This window comes from Schistocerca cancellata, chromosome 10 (assembly GCF_023864275.1).
Source record: "Schistocerca cancellata isolate TAMUIC-IGC-003103 chromosome 10, iqSchCanc2.1, whole genome shotgun sequence".
NCBI lineage: Eukaryota > Metazoa > Arthropoda > Insecta > Orthoptera > Acrididae > Schistocerca > Schistocerca cancellata.
The window spans coordinates 74,162,885-74,175,170 of record NC_064635.1 but is presented as its reverse complement, the minus strand read 5'-3'; the positions used below and the strand labels follow the sequence as shown (position 1 = coordinate 74,175,170).

Below are 12,286 nucleotides of genomic sequence, written 5' to 3'. Positions count from 1 at the left end.
GTGATCATGAACGGAAATAAAAGAAATTTATTTTACCGGTTCAGATAATGACTCTGAGCACTATGGGACATAACATCTGAGTTCATCAGTCCCCTAGAACCTAGAACTACTTAAACCTAATTAACCTAAGGACATCACACACATCCATGCCCGAGGCAGTATTCGAACGTGCGACCGTAGCGGTCGCGCGGTTCCGGACTGAAGCGCCTAGAACCGCTCGGCCACAACGGCCGGCTACTTTAAGGGAAAGTGACGTTTTTGTAGAAACATACAGGGTAACTCAGGCAGTAGGATGCATGGCAGCTTGTTCTAAACGTAAAAGAGTGTAAATTAATGCATATGAGAAAGGAAAAGATGCTGTAATGCTTCGAATACTGCATTAATGGTGCGCTGTTTGACAGAGTCACGTCGACTGAATACCTAGGCACAACGTTGCAAAGAGGTACGAAATAAAATGAGCAACTACGTTATAGGGGAGGCAGATGGTCGACTTTGGTTTACTGGAAGGATTCTAGCGCAGTACGAGGTGCATTCAAGTTCTAAGGCCTCCGATTTTTTTTCTAATTAACTACTCACTCGAAATCGATGAAACTGGCGTTACTTCTCGACGTAATCGCCCTGCAGACGTACACATTTTTCACAACGCTGACGTCATGATTCCATGGCAGCGGCGAAGGCTTCTTTAGGAGTCTGTTTTGACCATTGGAAAATCGCTGAGGCAATAGCAGCACGGCTGGTGAATGTGCGGCCACGGAGAGTGTCTTTCATTGTTGGAAAAAGCCAAAAGTCACTAGGAGCCAGGTCAGGTGAGTAGAGAGCATGAGGAATCACTTCGAAGTTGTTATCACGAAGAAACTGTTGCGTAACGTTAGCTCGATGTGCGGGTGCGTTGTCTAGGTGAAACAGCAACGCGCAGCCCTTCCCGGACGTTTTTGTTGCAGTGCAGGAAGGAATTTGTTCTTCAAAACATTTTCGTAGGATGCACCTGTTACCGTAGTGCCCTTTGGAACGCAATGGGTAAGGATTACGCCCTCGCTGTCCCAGAACATGGACACCATCAGTTTTTTCAGCACTGGCGGTTACCCGAAATTTTTTTGGTGGCGGTGAATCTGTGTGCTTCCATTGAGCTGACTGCCGCTTTGTTTATGGACTGAACAATGGCATCCACGTCTCATCCATTGTCACAACCGACGAAATGAAAGTCCCATTCATGCTGTCGTTGCGCGTCAACATTGTTTAGCAACATGCCACACGGGCAGCCATGTGGTCGTCCGTCACCATTCGTGGCACTTTTCGCATTTTCAGGTCATCATGCAGGATTGTGTGCACAGAACCCACAGAAATGCCAACTCTGGAGGCGATCTGTTCAACAGTCATTCGGCGATCCCCCAGAACAATTCTCTCCACTTTCTCGATCGTGTCGTCAGACTGGCTTGTGCGAGCCCGAGGTTGTTTCGGTTTGTTGTCACACGATGTTCTGCCTTTATTAAACTGTCGCACCCACGAACGCACTTTCGACACATCCATAACTCCATCACCACATGTCTCCTTCAACAGTCGATGAATTTCAATTGGTTTCACACCACGCAAATTCAGAAAACGAATGATTTCACGCTGTTCAAGTACGGAAAACGTCGCCATTTTAAGTATTTAAAACAGTTCTCATTCTCGCCGCTGGCGGTAAAATTCCATCTGTCGTACGGTGCTGCCATCTCTGGGACGTATTGACAATGAACGCAGCCTCATTTTAAAACAATGCGCATGTTTCTATCTCTTTCCAGTCCGGAGAAAAAAATCGGAGGCCTTAGAACTTGAATGCACCTCGTATAGCTCATCTGTAAAGGAGACTTCGTATATATCACTGCCGGCCGGAGTGGCAGAGCGGTTCTAGGCGTTTCAGTCCAGAACCGCCCGACCGCTACGATCACAGGTTCGAATCCTGCCTCGGGAATGGATGTGTGTGATGTCCTTAGATTAGTTAGGTTTAAGTAGTTCTAAGTTCTAGGGGACTGATGACCTCAGAAGTTAAGTCACATAGTGCTCAGAGCCATTTGAACCATAAATCACTAATCGGACCCATTATTGAGTACTTCTCGAGTTTTTGGGGTCCCCACCAGGTCGCATTAAAGACATTTAAGCAACTCACAAGTGTGATGTTAGTTTTTTTACCGGTATTATTACGGAGAAACCTTGTGAACATTAATATGGAGGGAAGATGATTTATTATCGCAAAACACTAGCAAGACAATTTAGAGAACCGGCATTTGCGGTTTATTGTAGAACAGTTCTGCTGTGAGCAATGTACAATTCGCGTAACGACCATGAACACTTAGAAGATGCAACAGGTCTACTAAAGAGACTGCTTACACCACGCTTGTCCGCCCTATTCTGGAGTATTGCTGTGTGGTGTGGGATAGTCATCAGGTGGGACTGACGGATGACATCGAAAAAGTAAAAAGAAGGGCAGCTTGTTATGTATTATCGCGAAATAGGGGAGATAGTGTCACAGACATGATACATGAATTGGAGTGGCAATCATTAAAAGAAAGGGGTTTTTCGCTGTGACGGGATCTTCTCATGAAATTTCAATCACCAGTTTTCTCCTTCGACTGCGAAAACATTCTGTTGGCACCCACCTACAGAGGGAGAAATAATCATCACGATGAAATAAGAGAAATCAGGGCTCGCACAGAAAAATTTAAGTGTTCATTTTTCCGGCGTGCCGTTCGGGAGTGGAACGGTAGAGAGACAGCTTGAAGGTGGTTCATTGAACCCTCTGCCAGGCACTTTATTGTGAACAGCAGAGTAATCACGTAGATGTAGATGTAGATGAAGACAAGGTATGAGAAATTCGGGCAGTGGAACAGGAAAGGGAATGACCGGCAGTGCTACAATGTACCCTCCGCTATGCACCGTACAATGGTTTACGAAGTATGTATGTAGATGTATTAGTACAAGGGATCAAAATGAGGATTGTTAACAGTCCGCGTCTGCGTAGGGAGACATGCGGCAACACCACGTGCTCAGCATGTGTCCGCAGAAGCGTCGACCTCAGAGCATCCCAGTTTATCTCGAACGCTCAGCAAATGCTTCTCTTATCTGCCCCCGCTCACTGATCAGCGCTTCCTGTATTTCATACAGTATTTACGAGCTCGTTACGATGCGCAAGGCCACTGCTTTGGGCCTCGTCATGGAGCGATTGTCGCTGTGCACCCAAGCTGCCACGCTGAGTCAACAACAGACGAAAAGAAAATAATGTGCACTGATGTGTTAACATCAAGAAAGTGTTCGATTCTGTAGGCACACAAATAATACGAGAGCTGTCCAGAAAGTAAGTTACGATTGATCGCGAAATGAAAATCACAGTGAAAATCAGAAATGTTTCATTTGTAACAGTTAGCTACACCTTTCAGCTACTTCTCTACGTAGTCGCCGTTCTGACTCAGACATTCGTCGTAGCGTTGAACGAACTTTCCAACACCCTCATCATTGAAGGCAGCCGCCAGTGCTTTCCGCTAATTCTCTTCGCTGGCCTAAATCTCGTTGTCTGTGCCAAAATGTTGTCTTCATAGCCAGCGGTTCGTTTGAGCAGAGATGAAACTCAGTGGGAGACAATTACGGGCTGTATTGTGGGTAACCAAACATTTCCAATTGAAACGATGCAGGAACATCTTCATTGCCCCTGCAGAATGAGGCTGAGAATTGTCTTGAAGAAGAAACCGCACGACAGTTATGTAATGTTGGTTGCATAGCTTCAGGGGAAAATTTTTCACCAGGCCCTCATACTTGGCGGGAGACACTATTTTCTGTAACATCTTTACGCGCTCAGTAAGAGCTCAGGAATGAAAAGAGCGACATAATTCTACCTACAGTCATACTAGAGACGCTACCCAACACTTCTTTGCAAAGCTTCATCGGATTTTCATAGTCGTTTCCATTTCGCGACCGATCGTAACTTACTTTCTGGACAGCCCTCGTACATACAATCAGATAATTTCGTTTCGAAGAAAAATTAACAGACACAGTACTTGGAAGGAATGCGATAGCTCAAGTCAAATAATAGGATAAATATCTTTATCTTTCTTCAACTAGTGATGTACAAGGGAAAGTGAAAGTCACGCTTCTTTCGACATCTCTACCGAATATGTAACAAGCTGAGGAAACAAATAGTATTGTGTTTTCTGAACAAGGAGTTACAAATAGTATGAATTAGGTAAATATAAAAACATCTAGAATGAAACATTGAACAATTGGAAATAACAAAAAAAAAATCAAGAGTAACAGAGCAGAAGAGAGGAAAAGATACATGAGGATGGAGGACCACTGTGAAAATAGAAATCAAGAAAGAAAGAAATGGGTGTGGGGCAGTTGCTCAATACGAAGAAAAAACAATCACTGTAGTAGTATATAGCTGTTCACTTTATGGTAATGTTATCAGTTAGCGTGAAGACATGGTCACTTTTATAACTGTCCCTTTTTAAAATGAGCAAAAGAACTCATACAGTCCTATTACGAAATTATTATATTCTTTGCAAGGTTACTTTCATCAAATCACCACTCATAAATAAAAACATTACCCCGTCATACGGTCGGAACTATTCAGTTGCTTTGCCTAGTTTTGTAGCCACACTCCTGGAAATTGAAATAAGAACACTGTGCATTCATTGTCCCAGGAAGGGGAAACTTTATTGACACATTCCTGGGGTCAGATACATCACATGATCACACTGACAGAACCACAGGCACATAGACACAGGCAACAGAGCATGCACAATGTCGGCACTAGTACAGTCTATATCCACCTTTCGCAGCAATGCAGGCTGCTATTCTCCCATGGAGACGATCGTAGAGATGCTGGATGTAGTCCTGTGGAACGGCTTGCCATGCCATTTCCACCTGGCGCCTCAGTTGGACCAGCGTTCGTGCTGGACGTGCAGACCGCGTGAGACGACGCTTCATCCAGTCCCAAACATGCTCAATGGGGGACAGATCGGGAGATCTTGCTGGCCAGGGTAGTTGACTTACACCTGCTAGAGCACGTTGGGTGGCACGGGATACATGCGGACGTGCATTGTCCTGTTGGAACAGCAAGTTCCCTTGCCGGTCTAGGAATGGTAGAACGATGGGTTCGATGACGGTTTGGATGTACCGTGCACTATTCAGTGTCCCCTCGACGATCACCAGTGGTGTACGGCCAGTGTAGGAGATCGCTCCCCACACCATGATGCCGGGTGTTGGCCCTGTGTGCCTCGGTCGTATGCAGTCCTGATTGTGGCGCTCACCTGTACGGCGCCAAACACGCATACGACCATCATTGGCACCAAGGCAGAAGCGACTCTCATCGCTGAAGACGACACGTCTCCATTCGTCCCTCCATTCACGCCTGTCGCGACACCACTGGAGGCGGGGTGCACGATGTTGGGGCGTGAGCGGAAGACGGCCTAACGGTGTGCGGGACCGTAGCCCAGCTTCATGGAGACGGTTGCGAATGGTCCTCGCCGATACCCCAGGAGCAACAGTGTCCCTAATTTGCTGGGAAGTGGCGGTGCGGTCCCCTACGGCACTGCGTAGGATCCTACGGTCTTGGCGTGCATCCGTGCGTCGCTGCGGTCCGGTCCCAGGTCGACGGGCACGTGCACCTTCCGCCGACCACTGGCGACAACATCGATGTACTGTGGAGACCTCACGCCCCACGTGTTGAGCAATTCGGCGGTACGTCCACCCGGCCTCCCGCATGCCCACTATACGCCCTCGCTCAAAGTCCGTCAACTGCACATACGGTTCACGTCCACGCTGTCGCGGCATGCTACCAGTGTTAAAGACTGCGATGGAGCTCCGTATGCCACGGCAAACTGGCTGACACTGACGGCGGCGGTGCACAAATGCTGCGCAGCTAGCGCCATTCGACGGCCAACACCGCGGTTCCTGGTGTGTCCGCTGTGCCGTGCGTGTGATCATTGCTTGTACAGCCCTCCCGCAGTGTCCGGAGCAAGTACGGTGGGTCTGACACACCGGTGTCAATGTGTTCTTTTTTCCATTTCCAGGAGTGTATGACATATGAGTACCAGAGTCAGAAAAAGCGGTCAAATTGTACGTTTTGAAAATTAGTCTGTGTATAAAGAAAGTATTTTTGTTCGTAAAACTTTGAAATTTAGTGACTTTTATTTCCTGTAAACAGAGATACTACAGAATAAATTACTGTTCTATAGGTATACTCAGTGCACTGATTTCTCACTCGCTGCCTAGGATCGCGGCAGTGGTAATATTGGCGGATTGTTCTTTACGCACATGTGTTGCCTGGAAGCTATACTTCTTTAAATTTATTTATTTTTGTTGATGGCCCAACACATAGCTAACCAAATGGACCGTTTTTCCATACATTACATTTTGAAATGAGTTATTTAAAAACGAACATATACATTTTTGTCGCCATTCTTACAGTACCTAACATATATCGTAACGATTTCTTAATCCCCAGCAGTGAGTGATCATCTGAATTTCTTTCTTCTAGGAGCTATCTATCAGTGAATTATCCAGTAGAACTATCACTTGAAACTATCTAATCTCTGGGAGTACTAAAAATGCTCAGTTGCTTTGCTCATGTCTGGGACGAGATGCTTAAATAAATAAATAAATAAATGCTGTTGAGGTGGTAGCTGATTCACGCTGCGCCTGAAGTTCTTAATTGTGTGTTCGTCGTGGTAGGTGCCGATACTGGCAATGGCTCGCAAGTTGTCTAAGGATAAAATATGCAATGCTTAGATTACCTGCGTAGTCTTTCAGAGCAAGAGTCAGAAGATAGTAGTATTGAAAGGCAAGTAGAAACTAGGAATGATGATTTTATTCAACACAGCGCTAAATCGATTGAAAGTAGTTCTTATGTTCCCGCGGCATTACACCCGTGACTAGCGCAGTGGCAAGACAAACTCGTATCTTACAGTTACTGGATGTGGGTGTCATGGACCATTTACTGACAAAGTTGGTCCCCTCAAAATGTAATCATTTGCGGTCCTACCGTTGTCCAGATTCTGATCAGAATCTTCATTACTGATATTGTTGTGGCCTTCCGCCCGAAGAATGGTTTGATGCACCTCTCCATGCTACTCCATCTGTCGTGTCCTGACATAGGTGGGAGAAGGAAAAAGGGGGTTACTGGTCAGTCTGCGCTCCCGGTCGGTACAGAGCAGAAGGCAGAAGAATTCACAGTGAAGGCATTTGATTGTTTCCTTCTATCTGAGCCAACACTGGTACAGGCATTTACTAGAAAAGCAGGTGGTAAGACTCGGTAGGGAACTCGTTGTGGAGACTCTTAAACAAACAGGGTTTTGATATAGTTGTTTATTTCAGACAGGACTAACTAATTCACTGGAGGCTAGTTCTAGGGTTAGAAAAAGCATGAATAACACTGTTACTACAGCAGCCAGTGCAGAAGTCCCAGGAGTGGATGCTAACCACAGTAGCAAACACCGGCAGCGTCTTAAGGCAACAGATTAGTTGCAAAACAAAACATACCGAATGTGGCACTGTTCACTGAGGCACTCCAAGTGAGGGAGCAGACTTGCGCGGAGCTGGACCGAGGCTGGAGTCGACGGTCGCGGATTCCGTGCCCAGATCGTCTGACTGAGAACTCTGCCGAAATGCGGAATCTAGGGGTTTTAAAGAGTCGCGTGGGGGCACTGTTTTTCCCACTTAAAGCCACCCAGCTAATCCCGTATGTCTTTTGCAGTTGCCTGCCAATCACATGTTAGGTCCCCTCTACTGCTCCTAAGGCGGGGATGTTAATGCAGTTGCACTGAGTCCCTATTTGGTATCAACACTGTTCAGCTGAAAGCTAAATGTAACTGCTCTGTCAAAGAAGGCTTGCAAAATTATTGCTATACGTCATTTAGCCCCGCCCCTTTGTCTCCCCGGAGTAGGGACTGCTGGGTCAACAGTTTTTGGCGTTTTCGCTCTCTTTCTAACCCTTGTGAGTCTAGTGGCGTTGCTGTTCTCAGGGCTGGTATCAAGCTGGCTTTATACACTAGTACGTGCCTGTTGGTTACAAAGTTCTACAGTGACAACCTACTACAGCGTCTAGACGACATATGAAGTTACATGTTAATTCCTTGAAGAATAACTAACGCCCTGGGACCGCGTCTGGGGGGCGTCTGCATTTTCGCAAGGCTCTCCCCTCACGGTTTACTTCATGTAACAATATCTCTCCTAGTTTCGTCTGCCCTCAGCATCGTCTCTGCTTCCGCGCCTTGGAACGCCTGTCCTTCTTTCTCACAGTTTCAAGATAACACTACAGTAGCAAGGATTAATCAGTATATTACACATCCTGTCCAAGCCTCTTCATCTCCGAGTAACTACTGCAACCTACATCCCTCTGAATCTTCTTACTGTATTCCTCTCTTGATATCCCTCTGCGGTTTTTACCTAACACCCCCCCCCCCCGCTCCGCCTCCCCAGTTCGCCTAAATACTAAATTGGTGATCCCTTGATGTCTCACAATGTGTTGTACCAATTGTCCCCTCTTTTTAGTCAGGTTGTGCCTCAAATTTCTTTTCTTCTCAATTTTTTTCAGTAATTCCTCATTACTTACGTGATCTACCCACCTAATCTTCAGCATTCTTCCATAGCATCACATTTCAAAAGCTTCTATTCTCTTCTTGTCTAAATTGTGTATCATCCATGTATCACTTTCAAAAATGGCCATATTCCGTACACTGCGCTGAAAGACCTAAACCGAAACAAAGATCCAGGAGGAGATGACATTCCGTCAGAACTACTGACAGCCGTGGAAGGGCTAGCCACGACAAGACTCCTCCATCTTGTGTGCAAGACGCATGAGATAGGCGAGATACCCTCAGACTTCAAGAAGAATGTAATAGTTCCAATTCCAAAGGAAGCAGGTGCAGACAGATTTGAATTTTACCTTCATTACAATCACCATTTCTTCGCTCGTAGTCTGACAATTTCGGGGTGTTGGTGACTAAATTCCAGATAAAGGGTTTGCTGACCCTTTGCATGGTGGAACTATGAAAGCCATCCACGATTCTGTGAACGATGAGCACTGTATTTCGCACATCTTTAGCCAGTGATAATATCCTGCTTTTTCACTCTTGGCCATCTGTACAGTAGACCACTAACTGTCAGCCAGAGTCCTGCCACTAATGAGCCCCACCCTCATAGCGACAACATCATCTACATCTACATCTACATCTACATCCATACTCCGCAAGCCACCTGACGGTGTGTGGCGGAGGGTACCCTGAGTACCTCTATCGGTTCTCCCTTCTATTCCAGTCTCGTACTGTTCGTGGAAAGAAGGATTGTCGGTACGCCTCTGTGCGGGCTCTAATCTCTCTGATTTTATCCTCATGGTCTCTTCGCGAGATATACGTAGGAGGGAGCAATATACTGCTTGACTCTTCGGTGAAGGTATGTTCTCGAAACTTGAACAAAAGCCCGTACCGAGCTACTGAGCGTCTCTCCTGCAGAGTCTTCCCCTGGAGTTTATCTATCATCTCCGTAATGCTTTCGCGATTACTAAATGATCCTGTAACGAAGCGCGCTGCTCTCCGTTGGATCTTCTCTATCTCTTCTATCAACCCTATCTGGTACGGGTCCCCCACTGCTGAGCAGTATTCAAGCAGTGGGCGAACAAGCGTATTGTAACCTACTTCCTTCGTTTTCGGATTGCATTTCCTTAGGGTTCTTCCAATGAATCTCAGTCTGGCATCTGCTTTACCGACGATCAACTTTATATGATCATTCCATTTTAAATCACTCCTAATGCGTACTCCCAGATAATTTATGGAATTAACTGCTTCCAGTTGCTGACCTGCTATTTTGTAGCTAAATGATAAGGGATCTATCTTTCTATGTATTCGCAGCACATTACACTTGTCTACATTGAGATTCAATTGCCATTCCCTGCACCATGCGTCAATTCGCTGCAGATCCTACTGGTAACGTCCTGGTATTTCAGTGTATGAACTATCTGTCTGTGTGTCGATCATACTGGGCTTTTGTGTAGTTGGCCATTGAGAGTCTTCCACGGTCGTATTCCTGAAGAGCATCACTGTCACAGCACCACATATTCATCCATAGATAATAATCTACGGTTTCAGGACATGTAAAACCACAGACTGGGTATACTGCCCCTCTTTATACTGCGAGTTTGTGAATCCAATGGTCCGCAGCTCGTGGTCGTGCGGTATCGTTCTCGCTTCCCACGCCCGGGTTTCCGGGTTCGATTCCCGGCGGGGTCAGGGATTTTCCCTGCCTCGTGATGACTGGGTGTTGTGTGATGTCCTTAGGTTAGTTAGGTTTAAGTAGTTCTAAGTTCTAGGGGACTGATGACCATAGATATTAAGTCCCATAGTGCTCAGAGCCATTTGAACCATTTTTGTGAATCCAACAATAACGTACGTATGTTAAGCACTACCTCTCACCGTCAACACATCCTCACAAATGAATACTGTCACATAGTTTTAAGAAGTGCGAGACTTTAGTCTCGGGGTCGGCCCTTCTGCCCTCTGGTGGGAGATCTCGTAAGTACTGCGAGATACTGTAAGTACTGAGTATCCTCCAGACCATCTCTTGTACAGCCATTTATAAAATCCTGTGTCATAAAAACTAACCCTAATTCTGGTTCGTCCCTGTGAGGCCAACACACTCAATTACCTTATGAGAGTACAATTGTGTTTTGGCCATTCTAAGGCTCTCACTGGTCGTCCCTGTAAGCCCACGATGATTTCTGATGCACACCATTAATCACACGTTCGTAATGTCCTATTGTTTCAGCATGTAGAAGACTGCCCTCTAGGTTTTGGCCATACTGACCCTCCACGTTGTTGGAGTCTAACAACAAGCCGTGTAGATGGGCACAACTCCCGCAACCACCACATTCTCACAAAATCAGGATTTTGTACTGTTTTGAATGTGTAAGGGTTCGTTCTGGTGTCGACCATTTTGACGATACTCGGTTCGCTAGAAAACAATTTAAACAAATCGTATTAATGACTTTTATTACAAAAAGCAAATGACAATACTTAACTTTGACAATTACACAGAAGTGTTTCAAGCAAAGGGCGACGTACAAAATAAGCAGTCTTCTTCAGTATAAACTATCACAAGTCTGTGCTACGTAGATTCTACAAGCGCAGTGAGTGGAGCTGGCGCTGACATCCCAGCCAATAGTCTTGAAGCTGCTGTTGAATCGGGCCGCATCAGTCGCGCGCGGCGCTTATGTCCTCTTCACATAGGGCCGCTGCTGTTGCGTTGTCATCCTGGAGGGAGGTCCAGTCAGCATGCGATTGGCTGACGTCTTCTCACAGCCATCTACGCTCTACCACTCCCGACTGGTGTGGCAGCGCTTGACTTTACGCCCTAACAGCTTACATTGTTGTCGTCCAACGTACTGTAGATGACGAGTATCCTCAAACCGGTGACGTATTCGTTCATCTGCTGTGTGAAGGCTGTGTCAGGTGGACTAATCTAGCTATTGGTGGACCCCTGTGAGGAAAAAAACTAATCACCTTATGAGCACCATTTTGCACAGCCAGGAGATTTTCACTACCTGGTGAGCATCTTTGTGTCTGACAAGATGATGTAGCTGATGAACATCCGTCACAACACCAAACGTTCACTGGTTGATTACGTCCCAATGTTTCAGGACGTGGGAGACTTCAGTCTGGATATAAGCTACACTGTACTTGTGTGTAAAGAGACTCAGGGAAGATTCCTTACGTGATGAACACCATCTCTCATAGTGCTAAAATGGTAATCCCAAAAGTAAGGTCTTCTATTTTTTTATGAGTACATAGACCTGTTTATTTCTACAAGGGTTTACATCAGTTTACAGCTTGAACATTTAGCTATTTTTCGACATAATCACCATTTCTGTCGATGCATTTTTGTAGACGCTGTGGCAGTTTTTGTATGCCATGTCATACCAGCTCGCCGCCATGCTGTTTAGAAAGTTATGAACCTCTTCTTATCGCTGGGACCACAATTAACGCTGACAGGCACTGTGAGACTCCGCAAAAAACTTAAACGGACATTTCAGAACCGGAAAAGAGGAATGTTGAGCAAGGGCGTACACATTCTCCATGGCAACGTTCGCCCACACATCGCTCGGCAAACCGTTGCTCTCCTGCAACAGTTTCAGTGGAACATAACCACCCACCCACCCTATAGTGCCGGCCGGTGTGGCCGAGCGGTTCTAGGCGCTTCAGTTTGGAACCGCGCGACCGCTACGGTCGCAGGTTCGAATCCTGCCTTGGGCATGGGTGTGTGT

General features: G+C 46.1%; 1 protein-coding gene across 1 annotated transcript in view; it reads left to right on the top strand.

Moving 5' to 3' along the window:
* LOC126106636 (UDP-glucosyltransferase 2-like) overlaps nt 1-12,286 on the top strand; it is a 136,806-nt gene that overhangs the window by 64,308 nt on the left and 60,212 nt on the right. The gene's annotated exons all lie outside the window — the stretch shown is intronic.